This window comes from Thunnus albacares, chromosome 11 (assembly GCF_914725855.1).
Source record: "Thunnus albacares chromosome 11, fThuAlb1.1, whole genome shotgun sequence".
NCBI classification, from domain to species: domain Eukaryota; kingdom Metazoa; phylum Chordata; class Actinopteri; order Scombriformes; family Scombridae; genus Thunnus; species Thunnus albacares.
Genome location: NC_058116.1, coordinates 10,729,218 through 10,752,035, shown reverse-complemented (window position 1 = coordinate 10,752,035; position 22,818 = coordinate 10,729,218). Strand labels below are relative to the sequence as shown.

At 39.1% G+C, this 22,818-nt stretch overlaps 1 protein-coding gene and 1 long non-coding RNA gene across 8 annotated transcripts in view; one reads left to right on the top strand and one right to left on the bottom strand.

The window, feature by feature from the left end:
• The window catches only part of il1rapl1a (interleukin 1 receptor accessory protein-like 1a), a 279,575-nt gene that overhangs the window by 174,317 nt on the left and 82,440 nt on the right, over positions 1-22,818 (bottom strand). The gene's annotated exons all lie outside the window — the stretch shown is intronic.
• Positions 165-8,107, top strand: LOC122991779. Of its 3 annotated transcripts, XR_006405903.1 has the most exons (5): positions 165-313; positions 668-788; positions 7,087-7,192; positions 7,408-7,459; positions 7,622-8,107. It is a non-coding gene; the product is annotated as an uncharacterized LOC122991779 (long non-coding RNA). The 3 variants fall into 3 exon arrangements; XR_006405905.1 differs by lacking the exons at positions 165-313; positions 668-788 and adding an exon at positions 5,705-6,858; XR_006405904.1 differs by lacking the exons at positions 165-313; positions 668-788 and adding an exon at positions 6,869-6,987.

Genomic DNA, 22,818 nt, shown 5'->3' with positions numbered 1-22,818 from the left:
ATTTAATTTGTCCAAAATTCATTTAAAGCTTCTCTAATAACCCATTTGGAGAGAGAGAAAAAAAGACAATATAGAATACTGTTTGAATCTTGACTGAGCTCATGTGTGTGAAACAAACAGTCCTGCGGAGACAGTACATGCAGTTATCCCTCTGTAAGCAGGAGAGCATTTGAAAACAGCTGCTGGAACATCTGCCGGCGCAGTGTCACTCATGCATCAAGTGTTTCCTGTTCATTCTGGTCTAATGAGAGACAGGCCAAGGCACACTGTCAGCGCACCCAAGGCGCCACCTACAATTTCAACAATTACAGTGGTAAGTATAATCAATGACACTTCTCTTTGTTATTGTTCAGCAGCTACATCATTGTGACACATGTCAGGGGTTGCAGTCATTGTCCTGTTTGTCTGGAATGAAAAAGGTTGTGGTTTTGAGACAACAAACATCCAGGTTGTTGTCACCTAGTGTGTGTGTGACCATCCCAGTTGAGCTAGACAAAACACAGTCAGCCTCCTCTGAGTGACCACTATTATATTCACCATCATTTGCTTTAAAGTGTACAAAATTGAAGCATTTATATTACATACTTTTGTACTCATCTTCAACACAAAAGCAGCCCTGAATCTAATCAGTTACTGTAGAAACTGGCTTCTTTCTGTCTGTCTTCAGTATAGGCAGGAAAAAACACACAACACAAAACAAAGACACAGACTGAGGCAACGTCATGGAAAGGGAATGAGAACATGAGCATGATGTAGAGGAAGAAGAAGAAAGCTCTAAACAGCCACTGGTAACAACACACACAAAGGATAAATGCACACACAAAATCTGATGTGGTAGTGGAAGCAAGTTACTGAAGGTCATAAGACAGACTGAGAGAGAAAGAGAGAGAGAGAGAGAGAGAGAGGACAGGAGGAGAACAATATTAGCCTAAAGTGACAATAGGAGGAGTGTTAGATGCTTGCCGCTTCATCATTTTGCCGTGAATGATTTTGCATGAATTTGTGTGATGACTCACAATACGCCGTGATTGATTTGCTCTGCAGCAAAATGCTTATAATTAGTTACTGAAAGTGAAAAAAAAAATCCTAAAGAAACACACACAAAAACATGTGAATAACTTTCTTGAAAAAGTTAGTTTGCTGCTTGAGGCACTCTTCCTTTCCAAGTATCTGTATACCTACCTCATTTAAAGCTCTTCCATTCATAGTTATAACAAATCGGTCCATAATAGGTCAGCATATTAGGTACATGCTCTCTATATTAATGCATGTCTGGCTAGTCATGCTGTTATTGTTGTGTTCATTACGGTGGGATGGAAAGCTGGAGTGGGTGTGTCATTAGTAGTAAGCTGATCTGGAGTGAGGGAGCAGGAGTCTCCCCTGGCTCGCTCATGTCTGACAGCTGGAAGATTAGTATGAAGGATGTTCTTCATTTGTTAAGTGCTGATACTAATCCCATTTATCCACGTTATGAAGTGACACTTCGTCTTCATCCAGCCAGGGCCAGCGTCTCCAAGATCAACACAGACGGAAATTAAAACCAGAACCTGATGCCCTCATTCAGCCATCAGTTATTCATGTCTGTGCATCTGCTACCACAAAAACGTTTATTTTTGTTTTGTGTTCTTTTTTTGGAGCACACAGATAAATATATGCACATACACACGTGGAAGTATGTGACTTTTGAAAGAATAAATACTATATGCTTTCTTTCGCAAATCATACATTTCATTCATAAATAATAAAACCCCCAGTCTGCTTAATAGAAAACACCCCCACCCCCCCACCCCTACCCCCATCTACAAGCCCACATAGCTTTAGTTATGTACTGTTACTAATTTGAGTCCCTTTGTAATGTTCAACATCATTGGGAATACTCATCATGCTGTTCAGTGTATGATCCACTCACAAATTACAGTACAGACATTGTCATCGGGTAGAAAAAAAATACACCCTGGAGAACACTAATGTGGGGGGCGCTGTCACTGCACCTCCACTGAATCAGACTTTACACAAAGTGCCCCAAAACAACGTATGTTTATGTTCAAGACACACATACCTTTAGCTTTCATTTGGAAGCAAAGGAGGAAGTCATGTGTTATAGTGTTTTACATTTTGGAGATTATTGCTCCATCAATAAGATTTGAAGATTTATAATAGCTTTGACGTCTGCCGTGTGAGCATTGAGTGGCAGCTGTGATTGACAGTTCACTTACCTGCTGCTCTCCCCACCTCCGGTACTCGCACTGAGTAAGACCATGGTCGCAATATTTCAGTTAGGTTTAATGTTACTTGACTACAATACCTTTCCTGTTAGCACAATTTAGCTTAAGTAGCGTTAGCTCCACTGGCTGCATTTCCAGAGCGTGACAGGCAACACCAGGCGCTGCATATTCAGAAGCTCCAATGCAAACCAGTGAGTGACATCACACCTTGCTATGTCCATCTTTATATACAGTCTATGGGTGGACGCTATGCTGTTCATTTCCTGTTTCCTAACTACAGTCTATGTGGGCTTCTTTTATCCATGTTTGCAGTGTTTCCTTTACCTTAACAGAGTAAGTTTTTACCAAACCATGATCTTTCCCTAACAAACAACAAGTAGTTTTTGTGTCCAAACCTAACCCAACCTTAATCATACTGGCGTCAGTTCAGAAAACAGTTTCTGAAACAGTAATTTCTAACAGCTTCGGATGGCACAGACAAACTGTGTCATCCTGTTGATAGCGGCGTCAGATCAGAAAACACTTATGTGTTGTTTTGGAAGACAAGCATCATATTTTGTCATTTCATTTGTAATCTGTTACTTTACATAATGTGTTGTTGTTAATGCTAATAATTAACCATTGTTCTGTAATTGCTGCTTGTGGCCGCAAATGCTGCTGTTCAGAAAAAGTTGCGTTGTCTCATCTTTGGCACGGTGGAAAGGAAAATACCATATAATCTGCTGAAACAATTAATCCACAAAAGCATGTACTCGCAGTCTCTCCAACGTGACGATTAAGTTGCTTCTCTCTGTACTTTTGTTAATTCAATACTTTTGGCTTTTTATCTGTATCTCAAACAATATATGGCTTGAAATTAGAAGACATCGATTTGGGCCCTCCCTGGTAACTGGACACATTTTATAGACTGGACAGTTATCATGAGATACATCTATAATAAAAACAAGCAAAAGCAAACACATAGAAATGCAGAAACTAAACGATGCTGTCATGGCTGTCAAGAAAAAACAGCAGAGCATCCATTGTTTCAAACTGTGTATGTTATAGTTCCGGAGGGACCATAATATTGAAGCAACAGAGGGTGCTGAGATGGTGGAGGAGGGTTCATAAATAGTCCTGTACTCTGATACTCTTGTACTCTGACATACTGAGCTGGCTGAGGAGGTTTGCATGGCTGCTGAACTTGGAAACTCCTTAGTGAATGAAAGTTCAGAAAGTGGTAAGGCACTCCTCCACTTGGCAGCCCACACAGCCAAGCCTTCACTTACATTTTATGTAACAATAGATGGAGAAGAATAGAGGCAGAGAGATAGAGAGGTGGCAAAAGACAGAGGTAGGAAGAGAAAAAGATGGAGTCACAGAAAAGAGAGGCAAACGTGTATATATAGAAAGAATGAATAAGACACACACTCACATTCCCAAACCCTAAATAGCATGAATAAATCTTATTGTTGAGGGCATTTGTGAGAAAAAAGCCACTTATACTGTAAGCATACGGCTGGCATTATTCTATATTTTCCTTAATGCTGTCAAATCCCATGAAAGGCCAACAATGTGTTAGTCTGTCTCTCACATCTTCCTATTGAAGATTTACTTTTGTAAAAACAGGTCACAAATATAGTTTATATAGGGCTCAGTAATTCCCTGAAACAGCTGGGCAGCTGGTGTTTAGCAAACATCACTTAAACAGGAATTGTGCATTTGTTGAAGACTTCAGCCACAAATAAGTACATGTCAGTGAGAATTAACAGCAGAAGAATGGCATGGGAAACTCAAAATAGAGTCTACATGTTCATCATGAGAAAGAGACACATCATCCAGTGCAACATGTGGCTCAATGATGTGTTTTTATTAGTTTCTGGACAACAATGGAGCTCTATGCCGCAGATGAATAAGCTCTATCAGCCTTTAGCTACACAGACAGTACTGGTTAGTAGGATTGATCCATTGTTAGTTTTAGCCCTTTCATGAGATTTATGAACAATAAGAAAAAAAATAGTATGTTACCAGCGGCCCCTTTAAAAGAAGAAGAGAGCTGCCAATTTAAGATGACATACATGTAAGAAATAAGACACAAGAGGCACATAATGAACATCATCTCCCCAAACACAAGCATTCAGGACATGTCCTCAAGAGATGAGCTGAGGATTTATGAAGACACGGGTCTGGTCATTTCCAGAGAGAAACCACAGTTATTGGAAAACTCGGTGTGTGTGACACACACACACACACACACACACACACACACACACACACACACACACACACACACGCACACGCACACATAGCCTAAGCGGTGAAAGGAGTGTTGGGATTGGGCTATATGCCAGGAAGCTCTCTGCCTGGAGAGATAAACTTTTCTGGTCCTGGTCTTTCCACTTACTCATCAAACAGCTCTAATGATCCCACTGTGAGTGAAGTGAGGTTGTATGTGTGTGGTAGGAGGTTAGGGGGATACACTGAAAATTGCTCGAAGTGGTAGCGGTGTGTGTGGTGAAGCCAGGTCCACACCAGTGTTGGGCAAGTTACTTGAAGATTGTAATTAATTACTGATTACATATAACTCATTGTAAAATTTATTACATAATTACATTACTTTATTTATTACTCAGCAGCAAAAGTAACTCGTTACATTACTCATTACTTTAATTTCGTTACTCAGCCGTCAGCTCCGTCAAAAATTGCCTTTAAACAACTCAAAATCCTCCACACCCATATGCTGGAATTACCATGAGTAACATTTCTCCTCCTCTGGAGCGTCAGAGTCCACGGTGATATCACCCCTCCATTAATCACAGTAAAACAGTCCCCAAGTGTAAAAGTAATGGAGAGTTACTGGGATTAGTAATTATAATATAATTACTGAATTTAAAACTTTAATCCCTTACACTACTTGTTACTCAAAAAAGCAATAATATTACTGTAACACGTTACAAGTGCGTTACTGCCCAACACTAGTCAACACAGGTGAAAAAACTTGGATTCAACGATTCTGAATTGATTCATAAATGTTCTTTTTTTGTAATTATGGAACAAAATAGCCACGTACAGAGTGCACTTGCTGTAATTCATCTTTAAAGAAGGCAAATGTTTGGGTATATTTTGGATTTAATACAGTAAGTTAATAATAAGCTTGGTAAGATGAAGGTGAAGTATTTTGTGAATACTTTGTACCTCATTACCAGAGACTAACGTTAGCATAGCACTGAACTCCAGCATTAATAAATGAGAAAAATTAACTTAGCTGCAGAACAGACAGATCATACTGTCTGTATATCTTCCAGCCATCTGTGGCTGCATATTTTCTTCTTCTTACTTGCCGTTCATAGTAGAATCATGAATCATAGAATAATGCTGCCTTTCTCTCTTTTTGTCTACATTAGGCTTATTTAAGATGAGCTAGGTGCAAAATTGGTCACCAGCAATCACCGTCAAAGCATTCCTGTTACAGTAGATTTCTGTCCAACGTGATCCCGACTTACTCTGATGTCATGTAAATGTAGCAGCGATAACCTGATAAGATGAAGGTGGCTGCAGTTGCTCTCCACTGACTGCAAGACCTCAGGGAATGGTGGGAAACACCTGGCTGTCACATGATCTAAGAGTGAATTGGCTCAGCTGTTGGATCAACAACATGATGTTTTATAGAAACTGTTTGTCTTCTGTTTAGTTGGAGAGATTTTTATTTTATTAGTCTGTCCATGTCAAAATACACAAAGTATCATAAATGCAAAAGATAAGCTAAAAACCGCTAAGTGAGGAAGGTTTGTGATTCACAAGTGAAACAACCCAAACTCATTAGAAATTGACAAAATACCATAAATAATTGCAAAGACAGCCATGAACTAAAAACAAAAAGTCCCTTAAAATGCCAAAGGTTTACCATTCAAGAGTCAAAAAGCCTCGGGGAATACTCTTCTTATAAAGCATTCAGGTTAAAACAGAGCTGTCTGAACTTCCTCCCAGAGGGCATTTCCTCAAAGAGGGGAGCTGCTGGGTGAGAATCATCTCTCTCGATGTTCAGAGCCTTTTGGTGGAACTTTATAAATTGTAGTAGTCAGACTACTGAAACCACACAGTGATAGAGAAAGTTAGCACACTTTCTACAACAGATGTGTAAAACTGAACTATAGCTTTCAATGAAACACCAAATTTGCAATATGCTTCCTCAAAAAAATATATTCTCTAACTAGCCAAGAAATATAAACTCCTTCACACTATCGACTGGTTTTCCAACAATTTTAAGATGCAGTTTCTCATCCTCACATCTCCTGAAATCTATGATCATCTCTTTAGTTATTGGCATGGCAACAGAAAACTAACATTGATCTCCTGTGCTAAAGTCCAGTGTTTTGTTGACCCATCCATTCACGCTGACCTCCTCCCACAATAACATCACCTGATTTCCTCCTTTGCTCCAAAGTAAACTACAGCTTTGTGACTTGTGGGGCACTTACTGAAACAACTGACCTGTTGTTTTTCTTGAGAGGACAGTTATCAGACACATCATGTACGACAAACAAAGCCTAACTATTTTAACAGTGTCGTACACAGAATTCTGTATGTGCTGGCAGGTTGACTGCGCATCCAGGAGTCAATTTAATAGCAGCACCACTGACTATCTTCAAGGGGGGTGAGTTGTCAGTCCTTTACCGCTCAACCTTCTGATGCACCATAGGTTTGCAAAGTGGTATTGAAGAGCGGCGTCATGGTTTCCAGTGCATGGAACAGAAACATTGTCTCCACGGAGCCCTAAAAATAGGTCATGCTCTGCTCTCTGATCTACTCCGCACTGTTACATAAAATACACTCCACTCTGCTTTGTAATAAATCCCTTTTTCTTTCCCTTACTCTAACACAGACATATAGTACACAAACTGAATCTGCACACTTACGGCGTACTGCTGTACTCCTTATCAAGACCCAATAGATGTGAGGATTTCAAGCCAGGACTTAAGAGACAAAAGGTACTATTATGCTTTTACATTACCGGTTGGCTTAAGATGAGGTCATTATTTAGACTTAAAAATAAAGCAGTTATGTCTCATCCAAAGTACAGAAGGTTATTGAAATGCATTATCCATTTGTGCAAGGTTATGCAATACAGTTTTCATTTGAGGTAATAGGATGATGTTAAACATGGCTAGTCAGGGTGATGATGAATTGTGCTGATTGCTTTCAGGGTCATGATGTGAAGCAGTTCTATGTTTTTTTTTTTGCAGACCACAACAAAGGTAGTGCACCACTGCTCTTTGTAATTCTCTGCCTCTTTTTCCATCATTTGCTTTCTGTGCCGCAATCTTTTCTTGTCTATCAGTCCTATTTGCCTTCGCTCACATAGGGCTTATACACTAATCACAAACATAATTGGTGATAATGCCATTGTTTGTTTTCAGATGAAAGCAGATGAGATGAGAGACCAGCTTAATGCGAAAAGATCATCTGAACCCTTTAACCTTTTCTATTGATTCCTGAGCAACATGACGCCCATTGACTATCAACACTCTGATAAACAAACACAGTTTGACACCCTGGAACTGAAGTACAGAGGAATCTTCTTACATAGAGTTTACGTATAAATTACTGCTGTTATTGTGTAATCTCATCTGCATGGGGTTGACGTGTAACAACCTTTGCAAATTTGCTAGTTATTTAGATGTCATCCATCTGCAGTAGCCAGTCAGGAAACATTATTGAAAATGTTTGCATTTCTTCAAATAAATGCCTTTCTTTACTTAAAACATCCATGATATTTAAATTCTGCCCTCTTTCACCATTGATTGATACTCTCCAGATCATGGTTTAAGTTGAAATGAGTACTTCATTAAGGTTAGAGGACCTTTGTCGTCATGGTTACAATAATAAACACATGGTGCATCCTGTATTTTCTTGATAATTATGTGCTGGACAGTGGTGGAAAGTAACTAAGTGCATTTACTGTACTGTTCTTAACTACAATTTTGAGGTTCTTGTACTCTACTTGAATATTTTCATTTGATGCTACTTTGTACTTCCACTCCACTACATTTCAGAGGGAAATATTGTGCTTTCTACTCAACTACATTTATTTGACAGCTTTTGTTACTGTTCAAATGAAGATTTGACACAATGGAACAAGCTTTTAAAATCTAACCAATTGTTAAATATGAAACCAGTGGTTTGTTGTATTGTATATATTGGGATAAGGTACAGTTTTAAACATAAATGTTAACATTTGATGCAAAAGCAGTGTGTAGTCGGGGTCACATTTCACATGTCTATGAGTTGTTGACAGCTCCACCAAATAGTGATTTTTCCCTCTGAACTTCTCACATGGTTTCATTTCAATAAATGTTCAAATGATCCAATATTTCACCAAAAATCAAAGATTAGAGAAAAAGTCTAAAAACTGAAAACAGATTTGTGTATCAGAACTTTGTTTTTTCTTCTTTCCTCTCCTATTAATCATCTCACGACCCCTCAGATTTATCTGGTGACCCTTTGGAGGGGCCCAACCCCTAGGTTGGGAACCACTGGACTAAAGCTAACTGTATATAAAGTAGTTGAAACTAGCTCCACTTCCAGCAGATACAACAGTAACATGCTGCTTACACACTGATGCTTCAGTATTAATAATCTAATGATGTCATATATAATAATAAATCAGTCAGAGGGACCAAACTTTAACTACATACAAAGTATTTTTACATTACTTAAGTAAAAGTACCAATACAGTAAAGTATCTGAATACTTAGATCTCCCTAATTTGTGCATTCAACTCGTACAGATCTGAGTGTGAGGTATACTTCTTTTGGCCCTTAATTTGGGGATAATAAAGTGAGTATTCAAACCTACACACTTTCATATATGCACTGCACAAAAACAAACAAACAAAAAAAAAAACATAGACATGCTCCTAACCAAGGCTGAGAGATAGATTTTCAAAAGCGGACTAATATAAAAGCTTGTTTCTATAGATATGTGCAGTATTGCCACGTGTTACATGTTGTCCTGATGACCCAGAAGCAGGAAGCCAGTTAAATGATACCCCTCCTGAACCCCCAAAACTCCTTCATACCCAGGCAACCGCTTCCTCACCACTGCTCTTCCTCATTTCTCACCACAGGTTCGATTAGCTGCGTACGCTTTGTTCTGACCCCCTGGGGCTAGTCGTACTGCAGGGTACCTGTGTGTATGCGAGTGTGCGTATGTGTGTGTGAAAAAGAGTGAGTGAGTGCGGTGCAAGTGTAAAGAGTCTTTGAAAAGTGAGAGAGAAGAGAAGGGGAGCCAGAAACAGACAAACACAAGAATACCAAGAGACATAATACACCTGTGCTGTTGAAGTCATTTTACCCAGAACGGTGAGGCCGATGAAAAGTTTTCGAGAGAATACGATCACTGCATAGAAACAACGGTGTAAGGATCAAAGGATGTGAGGAACGGGGTATACATTTATAGCAACCTCTCACCCTTTATAAGTCATCTGTATGTGTGATGGGTGCCTTTCTCACAGGTTAAAGAAAAAACCCAAAAGACCAAAAAGACCAACGAATAACCGTTGTGTTTTTGTAGCACTGTTCTTAAGATCGTTCGAATCTGTACTGAATGTTCAGAGTGAAACAGCTGCCATGTAATCGCATATCTTGTACCAGTGTGTGTGCAGCTGATGTAATAACTTGTAAGAGTAAGTGTTGTTTACTGGTGATATTGTTCACGCACTATCTGCATGCGTGTCATAGGAAGATATACTTACAATTAGTTCCTATCCTGAGATGCCTTCAACAAACGACAAGTGAATGCAGTCGCATGTGTTTGTACAGAAATGTGTCATTTTTGTAATCTAATATAAAGAGCATGTGTGTGTACATGTGGAAGCACATGTATGTAATGTATCTACAACTGATACAGGCATTAGAGTAAATCATGCTGTGTTTAAGCACCTGCAAAGACATTGGTTTTTTGCTCTATAGAGTCATTGAGGATTTCCATTAATGCTAAAGGTAAACTGATTTACATGAGCCATTAGTTAGGAATGTATTAATTGATCTCTTGTTAATCAATCAGGGATTTGAGGAATTTAATGCTTTAAAATGCCTCAAGTGCTTTTCCATACAGTAAAAAAACTGCTCTCCAGTCAACACTTATATATTACACAATATACAATCATGTTATCACACACTGTAATCTATTTATAGATTGTTTCATGTAATGTATAAATCCCTTTTTGTCCATTGAAATATCTATTAATGAAGGTCATCATCATTTGATATGTTTGATGTATTGTTCAGTTGATTTGGAAAAGCCTTTTACTAATCCCTGTGTTTTTACCCAGCTAAATATAAATGAATGAATTGCTTTAGAACAACCTGCAAGACCCCAAAGTCGTCTATAATCTCTGTTCACAGTGAAGTGTGTGAGTCAGTCACCAGTACACAACTCATATATTACACAAATATACTGTTATTAAATATATATATTTCTATATTTATCTTTTTCTCGTAATATTAGTGCAATACTTGTACACTGTGTGTGTGTGTGCTTGTCGCTGTATTCATTTCAAATCATTTCTCAGCTTTTATTCTCATCTACTCTTCTCTTAAGAAGAGAGAAGAGCCCTTCTCTGACTGTGTTTGACAGAAGGATAATGAGCCACTGGTAGTAGAAACTATGCTTTGCAATACACACACACACACACACACACACACACACACACACACACAGCAATTTCATCTCTGTGTCCGTCACAATGTCGTGCGCCCTGTATGATTACCAGGGACATGTGATTAATAACCTGTGTTCATGGAAACCTCCTGATGCTAGTCAATATGTCCAATATTAGAATAAATGGGTGTCAGACCACACATTAGGACCACTCCTCAGGCCACATCTCATTAATAAGAACCCCAGCACATAACACATTGACCACCACCGTACACAGACCAAGGCAAAAACATGGACAGGCCTGTAAACACACAGAGACATTTGCAGACAGCAAGGCAGAATACCACACACAGACACACACAGAATCATTACTTAAGATAATGTTGTATGCCCGTATAGACGTTGACTCCCAAGAAAAGTTTGCTTAACGACACTAACACAACACTTTACTGCAATATTCTCTCAGCACAAGATATTTCAATTTATTGCTAATTCATCATTAGTAAAAATACCTTGCCCTCTGTCGTCCCTGCCCGGTGTGTATTCTGTAAGATAACGATAGCTCTAAATATTTTATTATATTTTGTTAGTTATATTAAACTGAAATTTATAAATGCTGCCACAGTACCATCAATGTTAGCTAATGTTAGCCAAGTTAGTAGCTTACCTTTTATTGCCTAACCAGACCTTAACCAGATTGTCGCATCATGAAACGTATTTATTTTTCGACAGTGATTTGGATGGTTTTAGATGAACAAATGATACTGTGATGATAGGAGCATCAGATCAGACGTTCTGGAGTGCACAGACCAACAACGTGTTTTACCGTTAAATTTGACAAATATCAAGGGTCCCAAGCCAGAGTCGAATCAGGGAGGTTGTGGTTATGTGGCATGCGCTGTAACCATTCAGCTACCACGACGCTCCACAGAGGTTTTATTTACTATATCAAAGTTGCAGTAAAATATTACCATACTGTAATATTTTACCTGCTATGAATTATTTCCCAAAATGCCTTGCATATCTACATTAACATACTGTATAAAGCTCCTGCGGTAAGCACTGTTGAGAATACAGTATTGCTTTATAAAACAAAATTCACTGGCAGTGATTACTATGTGCAGTATGTAGGCTACTTTATGACAATATAGTGCAACACTCAGCTTTTACTCTCTGTCATGGGTAATTCATTTTTATCAGCAGATGAGGCAAAGGTCATTTAAAACAAGGGGAACTTGGTATTTTTGTGTTAAAAAATGACAGTCCATTTTGTCAGCCCCTGGCACAACACAATCAGCTCTCTCAATCATCCCTAAAGCAGAGAGATCCACACCATGCTGTGTCCTCTTTTGTTGGAACATGGCCTTTATATAACTTAATGCACAGCCTACATTTGGATCGGCTGATTCATTCAACTAATTTACATTTTCCCGATGACCTTCCCTGCTCTCTCCAATCCCACGCATTCCTAAATACAGAGTGCTGTGTCCACACATACGTAGGACAATAGCAGAGGAGAGAAGGGGCGGCCCTGAAGTCTCTCTCAAAGGCATGCATGCAGATGTGTACGGGAAAATGTGATTGTGCATACTTAACATTGATGCTATACGTGAAGACGGCCATTTTCTGCTCATTTGTCAAAGCAGCACTAATCACTTTCATGGGCCTTACAACATCTCATTTCACAGCATACTTCAGAGGATGTACACACATCTGTGTCATGTGCATCATTTCTATGCACCACCAGATGTGTTTCATGCTCCATATGTATGTTATCTCTGCTGGGCCAGCCTGGCAGAGCCTTGTCATACGCTGCGTGCGGATAGATGGAGTAATCCCTGATTGTGTAGGTGCGGATAAGTTCCAAAAAGTGTTTTTGTCTTCAGCTTCATGTGACGTGTGAAATCCTTTTCTGGTGACATGCTTTTTTTTTTTTTTCTCCTTGTGGTTTTCCATGTTCTGTCTTAACCTTTCCTCCCTCCCTCTTACCTTGGATTTTCTCTCTCATGCCTGTATGATCTTGTGACATACAAACTCGTTTCTCTATTCTTGCCTCTGTGCCCTTGCTCTCTGAAAATCCCACCTTCCTTCTCTGCGCTCTCTCACTTCGCACTCCACTTCTCTTTTTTGTTTTTTCCTCCAAAGCTACTCAGCTGAATCCTTTCCATTAGAGACTGTGAGAGGGAGATTAGTGTTGTATCAGTTTGTGTGTGTGGGTATGTGTATGTGTGTGTCTTTTGGGGGTGGAGGGCCGGGAGAAAGGATTTCCAAGGCTTTCTTAGTAACAGTAAGAGGACAACCAGGAATACCATCATAGTCTAGAGGGGTTTGAGGGGGATGTGGAGAAGCCCGAGATGCTTTATTTGTATCTAAAGTGGCTGCACTCATTTCATATCAGCTCTGTAACACTGTGTAATGTTTCTCATATATATGATCATGTTCTGTAGTCATCAGGCTCGATTGTTCTGCTTCTGCTCAGTCGAGAAAACCAATATACTGTATGTGTGCATAGGAAAGTAGACACAAATGCACATGCATGCAACTACACAAGTCACAAACACAAGCAAGTTAATACACAGGAACCGAAGCCTTTCTGCATACACACACACATGCATGCTTCTGCATCTGCAGGGGCCATCAGCCATGAGACAAGCGTGTTGCTTAGAGACCAAGAGGTCACCCACACAACAGAGATCACACAAACCAGGTGTGACATCTGTTCCAGTGTGGTGGCCACAGCCAACGCTGGAGCCCTGCCTGTTTGGAACATGCAAATGTAGAACACCCTATGATTGTTCAGAAAAAGACACCTAACAGTGAATACATTTGGAGACACCATAAAGCCTTCCTTTTCATGCATTACTGGTTGTATTTCCATATCACACTGACATCACTCTACTGTACTTGTGAATGGTTATTTGATTTATTGTGTTTTATCACATTCTCAGTTGAGGATTATAATAATAATAATCAGGCAACCAATAATGTGATGTATGATTCTCTGAAAAAATAATTTCCTTTAAAAGGTTGTGCAAGTAATTTCTCACATTTTTGCAAAATAAAATCAATCAGTGTGTTTCTATCAACTACTGTTTACCACATACAATTTATTACATATAGAACATAATATAATTACAAAAGAATGTGACAAAATTACACTATTGATAAAGTTATATATATATATATATATATATATATATATGATAAAGCAATTATGACATATCACTCCATTTTATTGCTGCCTCCCACCTGATTGTCATGTAGTCTGTGGTGATTTTATCAGCTGCTGCTGTATGTCGGTAGAGACGGGGTGAAACGCAAGGGTCTCTGTCTGGACTTGAAGGTTTTTTTGTTTCGGCATGTTTGCCTTTATTGACAGGAACGAGGGGAGAGAAGGAGGGGGGGTTTGACATGCAACAAAGGTCCTTGGCTATTAGGCTACTTTAAACCAAGGCTGTCACAATGTGGTGGGTTGCAGACCTGTAAGAGTGAGTGGCAGCATGACATAAATGATTTTTCTGGAGAAGCAGAAGCAGGTACTGCAACATTAAGGTGTATCTGAAAAATTTGTTTCCATCAACCTTTACTGCATCTTCTCTTTTTCAATGAGGGAACTTTTTCACCACAGTCAAGCATAAAAACCTGCTTCCTTTCAATGCATATTGTTTTATACAAAAATTGTAAATGTGCACAAAAAAACATGGGTGGGAATACAGAGAAGTAAAAACTGCAGACTTGAGGACTCCCTACTCAGTGGGAGTCCCAGCTACGGGACTCCCACTGCGCCGGACTATTGTCGCAATATTTAAAGATTCCCTCCAGACATGTATTAAGACATATAAAAATACTCTGCTAGGAACAATAATGTGTGTCTGATAGGGTTTTTCCATTAAAAAAAGTATAATTACCATGATAAAATCCTTAAAATGGCATTTACTCCTCCCTCAATAAAAAATCTAGAATCTATAAATATGCAAATATATTTCATTTCAGAAGTTTAAGTGTTGGACACAAGATATCTCCTATTTCATTGTAAAGTCCATTCTCAGTGTAAGTGCACTGGAGGCTTCAAGTTTCCAAATCACACTTGTGTAAGTTGCAAACTGGACCACGATTGGCTTCCAAACTAGATGTGATGTCACAAATCATGTTCGTAGGCCCTGTAGACTTGAAGTTTAATGGTATTTGGTTATGATATCTGCCCTGTTAGCAAATTTAGCTAAATTTAGCTAATGTTAGCCTGATTGTGCACTAGTCAGTGTTCCCAGTAAGCTAGCTTTGGTCTGTGGTAGGGGGGGGTGTTTCCAGAGCGTGAAAAGCAACATCACACATTCCTTCATTGGAGGGTCCTGGCTCCAAACAGAAAAGATGGCACCGGCCGTAAGCAGCAACCAACTCTGGGCTTCAAACGGCTACAGCGCAAACCAATGGGTGACGTCACACCTCACTACATCCATCTTTATATACAGTCTATGATAACATCTCAGAGTACAGCTGAGGCTGAGGGGAACTTGGTCATAAGTTTTAGAAGTATCATGAACTGAATACTGGAATGAAGTGATTCATTAGATTTATCTTTTGCTGAACACAAACGTTTGTATGACATTTAATGGCGAGCCATAACAGTTGTTGAGATATTTCACCCTGGACAAAAGTGTTGGACCGTCCGTCTGATATTGCCACAAGTCGTGCTACTAGCTAAAGAGGGAATACATATTGTCTTTTGCTTGTAAGAGTGTTTTCCCATGAGAGCGGCTATAGGAAGTGGATCCTCGATCACCAAAGTTAAGCAAATAGCAGTTACAGCATATATCTACTTTAGCATCTGTTTCAGCTGGTGAATTGGCAAGTTCACTGAAGCATTTGAGAGACATCCATCTGCAGTGCCACTCCAGAGCAGTGGAGTGCGACTGCAGTGACAAACATGCTGTCATCCAATTTCCCCACACGCAAACAAACACACCAACACACACACACACACACACATAGATGTGCTCTCATAAACACTTTCTCAGATGCTCTCCTCTTCTCACTCATACTTTTTTTTTTTTTTTTTTGGTCCGACCAGACTCTTAATTCCTGACATAATTCTTGTGAAGCAGACTGAATATTCAGATAAAGACATTTTTCTAGCATTTTATAAATTTTTTAAAAAGTGTTGAACAGTGGGAGTAGTGTCAAAAAGCCAACACCAATGCAATATTGATAATATGATTTGTAGTAATTACTGCAGAAACTTGGTAATTGCAGCTCATTTATTCAGTAGAGTCCCTCAGCTTTCCATCTTAAGCGTATGATTGCTGCTCCTTTTCTCTCTATCCATCCACTCATTTATTTCCAACAAACTTCTCTTGTATTTTCTTTGCCACTCTCTGTCTGCTTTGAAAAGTTGAGCCCCCTCTCTGTAACCAAACATATCAGGATGGCTGTTTTGACCTCCTTCCCTTTTTCTCTTTCACAGTCTCTTTCGCTCTTGTTCCCTCTCCCTCCTTCTCTCATGTTTCTGTCCGGCACTCGCTGTGACATCAGGCCAGGGCCCCCAGGTGACCCCACAGATGGCACTTTGACACTCAGATGTGAAATCAGGTGTTGTGCTATACAGATCTGCATATTTAGTGTCACATTATACGCTATATTAACACACAATGTTTGCAATTCAAGGTAATGTCTAAGTCAACAGAGGCAAGGTAGAGAAGGAGAGAGAGAGAGAAAAAAGAAAGAACAACTTTGTGAATAAATTCCTTCATTCCTCACTTTTCAAGGGTAAGGCTAGCTTTGGTGTCAGGAAAACAGGAAGTCGTGCTGCTTCTTGAGGGATTGTTTATAGATTTCTAATCTAGGCCAGCAAGTTATAATTCTCTCTGTCTTACTCCCGCTGTGCATTTTCTCATTAACTGCATCAATGCTACGCTCAGCAAGCCACAGCAAGAATACAAAAGACAGAAAGACAATTCTTTTCTTTTTTTTAAGTAGAAGATTGAGCCTAGACATTAAGGTCATATGTGCTGACACATGAATTAACAGCAGGGAGTCTATGTGTCAAACACTGATCAACACAAATGGTTAGCAGCTTTCCCTCAAATAAAGATCAAGAAGAGAGACACCGACACAAAGGCAGAGATTGTGGTGAAGGGAAAGGTTTTGATTTGTACAAATGGTCATTTGTTTGAGCTTGACATACAGTAGCTCAGGCACTTTAAAGGCTGAGGCTCAGCGGCAAACAATTGTACTTATGATTACATACATCAAAGCTTTGTATACTTTCTTAAATGTACATCATAAAACTGTCATATTATATCTCTTTCACACAGGATATGGTGGTTTATGTAACACTGATATGAGACTCCTGTTAAATCTCAGTTCTCTTTTGGATTTAAAGACATTTATACATCATTAACATTCAGTCAAATGTCATCCTTAACTAAAACTCCTGTACATGATATCCTGGGCAGTACTGAAAGGAGGTTCACAAAGCCAGAAGATGAGAAGTCATTCATTCATATCATTGAAGGTTTAACCCTCAGCACTGTGTTAGTCTAAAAGGGATATCACAGTAGTCTTCCAATGAGGTCAAGACAAAGGAAAATTCTGTATAACATCTTTATTAAAGTTAAAGAATGGATGACACACTTCTTTTAGCTTTATATGACCACAAACTTAAATACATAAACTTGCCCCCTGTGTAATAATAATGAAGTGGAAAACTATATACTGTATCTGTAATGTGGGATTAAGGTTTACAGTTACACATGTGCTATCTGAAGTAATTATTAATTATTCCAATTATTCATATTCCTAGTATAATGTTTTACTTTTTAATGATGACTCATCAATAAATCTTACCAAATGTCAGAGGAGATTTGTACTTCTAGAGGAGGGGAGACTTTACGGACCAGAAGAGTAAAGAAGAGCTATTTTCAGGCAGTTTAGAGGTAGGTTTCCATCCAAAGTTGGTGCAAATTTTGGCCAAATTTCCAGAATATCAGAAAAAGAAAATGAATGAATTAATACACTTTTCCATTCACTGCCATTTTGTGAATATTTGCAGCTGGTTAATCAAGATAAAGAGCTGGTGGTGATATTTTTAGTCAGGGCCAGAAAAATAACATAGACAACATGATGGAAATATGACATTCTTGTGCTACCAGGTGTATGGAAACAGATCTAACGACTGTTATAATGTAAATACAATGTAACTATGTACAGTATATATGCTTGTATTAGAAAACTCTATGTTCAGTATTACATAAAGACACAGAATGTTCCTAATATATTAGATCTAATATTGACAGAATAAAAATGTAATCAAAAAAAGGGTTTAAATGTCATGTGTATAATCTAGTTGTATCTGGAATTTGTTAGCAAAAGTTTGTAGAGCTCTCAGTACATAAGCCTCCAAAAATAAAGCCTAATGGTAGCCAGTAAAGCCAGAGAACTTCATGATTTAAAGACCAAAAAGAATATGTTTCTGCTTCAGTAAGACAGAAACCGTAAAGTGAGCCAAAGATTGATGAGATGATACTCTTTCTGGCCATTCTCTATTGTCTTCTTCTGGCAGGCGGTATATTCCTGTCTCCCTGTGGGCTTGTAGGAGGTTTCAGAAGATTTAGATGAGAAAGCAAGCTGTTGGAAACACCTCACATTCACACTCCCACTGGGTGCTCCATCAACAGCAACATTAATCTATATGCACTTCATCATCAAATTACCTGAGGTGGTTCTTTCAATATAGGAGATACACTGAATGTTAAGACACAGGAAGAATGAAACTACTGTGATACTGGATCCAAAGCTGATAGCTGTTTAGAGTCATTTCATGCACGACAGTTGTATCTAATAGATTTAAAATGCTCGAGCCTGTGAACTTTCTGCAAATGTGCAGCTTTAACACTTAACCTTAGAGTAAATAAAGATAAAGCAAGATGGTTTTAACATGATAATTTTCCCCTCTACAGTAATTTACTTGGGGTTAGATGTACTTTATATTCTGTGGATAGCATTCTTCAATAAAATCCATTTGAGTCAGTGTCCATCTAATCTAGCCGTGTATTTACAATTGTTTTGCAGTTGGTTTAAAGAAAAACATAAAACGATTTTACCAGGAAACAATCATTCATTTCCTCACAGCAGTTCTTGCTTTGTAGATCTTGTAATGCCAGTCACCATGAAGCCATGCTGAAGGTTAGGTATTGGTTTGATTGAATCTGGTGTCTGCCATACTGAACTCTGCAATCCTGTCACACTCTGATTCATGGGTTTGTGCCTGCTGTCGCTCAAGTTTTATGGCCGGTATTGGCAGGGTACTTTTTCACACGTTCAGAGCCATTTTAGGGCCTCCTCTCTTTCTGTCTCTCCCTCCCTTTTGCTTGGTCCATTTCTGCCAGCATGAATCAGCATCCCACTCGCTTTACCGATATACACTGTGATGCACGACGGGGCAAAGACAAGGGAGATGAAGAGGTAACCTGCTGTCTACACGTTGCTCTCCGCTATCAACAATCCCTACTCTGCCTCCACAGTTTCAGTGTTTCCCCCCTTCTTGCTGGTAAAGCATGTGCAATGCTGTGTAAAGCAGGGGTGCTGCTGTGTATTGTTTGTGTTGGAAGTAATCTTAAGTGTGTGTTCGTGTGTATGCACTCCAAAAGCCCACTCATCTCTGACCTGTGGTTTGGCTTTAACTGCTGTGTCAATCTGAGCAGAACTTTAAAGGGTTGCTCACCCCTGATGTTCTGGAGACACATCACCCCAGTGGGTGCAGTGCTGGTCAGTGTGCTGCCTGCACACAGCGGCATCCAACAACCCCAATAATAGTCACAATTTAATCCCTCGGCTGCACCAAAACTTACCAACTCCTTTGGTCCTGTCCATTACATTTCTGAGAAAATTGCCTCGGTCAGTGAAGCTGAAGAAGGAAAATTTAAAGGGGACATAACATGCACATTTCCAGGTTCATATTTTTAGTCTGTGGCCCTACTGGAATATATTTGCATGATTTACAGAAAAACAGGCCGTTTTACCTCCTGTCTCATTGAGGCCACCCTGCTGATGAGCCCACAAAACTTCTGTAGGCTACGTAAACAAACTGTAGCAGTAGGATTTCACTTGTTTTTCTTCTTCTTCTTGTTCTTTACTCAAAATGGCAATGTTCGAGCCTGAATCGGAAAACATCAGCAACAAAGAATGGACCAAAAGGACAGACGTTTATAGGCATGTGTGATGAGTTAAAATGTCATACACTATACACATACACTATAGTGCTTTAGTATCAGGGTTAATGTAGTGCAAACATGCTTGCAGCCATGCAGCCATTTTGAAAACATTAAAACCAGTATCAGACTTGCTCTGCTAACTGTGAAAAATAAATAAAAGGACTTCATCCAACTCGCCAACTTTGGGTAAGGCTCATAGTTTTCAGTGTTTACAGATTATCATAAAAAAATAACTGTTCACCATTCAAATCAGTTAAACATTCAAAGTAAATAACAGATAAATGGGACCCAAACATACCTTAAGTATGGGTTACATGTACTTATTGATTTGCAATGGTTACAGCCCCTAATAAATGAGTTCTAGGGTCAGTTCAGAGGTTATCGTCATGTGATAAAGTCAAGATAAGACAAGGACCGTACACTGGTATCAGCTCTTACTTATTACAGTCACTGTCTACATGCCATAATGAATCATGCAATGATTTTTTTTTAGAAAAACTATTCAAAATTTCAGTAGAACAATTTATGTGTTGCAATAAACAATATAAAGATGAGGAGAAAAATTCAGTGAGTCAGTGTATAATGGTGAGTCAGTATATCCATCAGGCAGCAGTATTGTACAGCAAGCTCTACTCCTACCTTTGTTTATAAGAGCTGCAATCATCACTCACAGAGGCCAAGAGAGAAGTTTGAAATGCTAAATCTACCCAGCATCACAGTGATGTAAAACCTAATGCACTGTACGTGCACGGATCATTCTGTGACCAGACAGAAAGTCAATTTTTACCGTCACTAATCAGAGAAGGCCTAGCAGGAGGGGGATGGGGAAATACAGAGACCTCGCTTGTCTCTGTACACTCTCCTGGAGAGAAGGCTTACCACTGGCCTACCACCTCAGATCAATGACCTCCAGTGCTGTAATTTGTCTCAAGAGCACATAGTGATATAAATCTAATTCCCTGTCACACAGGGGGGTTAATTTCATGTATATTACAAAGTGGTTAAAAGTGTGCATAAGCATGTGCCTCCAAAAAAAATCTCCATCCACTGGACAGTGAATGCATCTCAATTTCCACAAGAAAAGAAAGAAAGCAACATATTACCTTGAGTGTCTTGTACAATGCATGAAAAATATGAATGTGTTGTTCTGAAAATAACTAAAAAATAAACATCAACACAAAAAAATGAACTAAAAAGCTTTTAATTGTGACATGTCATACAAGATGAGTAAGTCTTAATATATACAATTAGTCTTAATATTGAGGAACAAATTAAAAATGAACACTCCGGTATGTTTTTGAAGAGTCTAAAGGATTTATTTATCTCTCATGTCCTACTGAAATGGCAGTTAGAACACAGTTGGCTTCAGTAATGTGATGTATTTATGAGTAAAATGTAATATGTGGGTGGGGTATGATGTCAAATTAAGTTGATTTGATTTGATGGCCTAAAAGTGGGCGTGATTTAGGAGTCTCTGGAAAACAATGGTAATTTGGAGCTGTGGAGGATTGTTTGCCTCTACCCACACCTCGCTCATCTACGCTGTTACATCAGGAGGTGGAGGACAAAACAGATAATTGATGAATCAGTCTGCAATTTGAAAATTTAACTTTCATCCAAACACACCTCCGACCCTTGATACTGCTCGGCAAACCTCTGTCACACACATACATAAATTTATCCGATCAACTGTGATTTGTGCTGACCAACTAACCCTCCCATCACATAAAAACACACTTTGCTAGCTTGTGGGTCATAGAAACTCAATTCCACTTTATCAAAGGCTTTTGATTAATCTCTGAGGGTCTCATTGCAAGATGGAATGGAGAACTTAAATATATGGGATTTCCTCTACATTGACTAGTGCAGATTGACATACTGTAGGAAGAAGGGACAGATATTGTCCTCATCTATCGTTTTCCTTACAGGTATGGCTGGAAGGCTGAACAGAAGAACAAAGATCTCAAGGTGGTTGAACACATATAGCTGATATATGGGGGTGTAATCCTGGTGTTATCAAACAAATCGCCAAGAGCAGAAAAATATCTATTGAAAGCTGGACAGATATTCTTCTTCTGACTTATTGCTGCACAACCATCAGGATTAATCCTTGGGGGTAAAGGGGGGTGACTTTATTTTTTATCGAATATGGCTGCTTTACAGACTTCATATGGATCTGAAGAGGAGCTTCAAGAGGGTTGACTGATAAAGAATGACTCCGATGAAGACAGATAGTAGGAAGATTTTGTGGTTTTATGAACACAAAACCACACCGTCTCTCACACATACTGACAAACAATGCAGACACACATGTGACCGACGTACATACCTATCTTTTGCAGTCACATTAAGGAACGGATAGACAGCTTACTCTGGGATTGTATTATTAATATTCCAGTGGGACTCTTAGTCTAGTAATTAGGAGCAGAAACTCCACAGGACTCCATTAATGAAAAGTCAGCCCCAACGCTGATGAAAGATTGATCATCTCTTACTTTGTCAAGCATGTTATTCAGTTCTTTTCCTTGGTTTGCCCTTTAAAATGTTCCCTGCTCAAAAAAAGTGTCTGTTGGGGGGCGTCCATGTGTCCTTGATAGATTTTTTCACAGGCCAGAAAAGAGTGTCTGGACCTTGAACAGTGGGACGGAGGGGAAGGAGAGGGAGCAGTGAAAAATGCCCCTTGTCAACACACACTCAATCCTGCCTCGTTTGTGTTGACATATTAAAGCATGGACCGTAGAAAG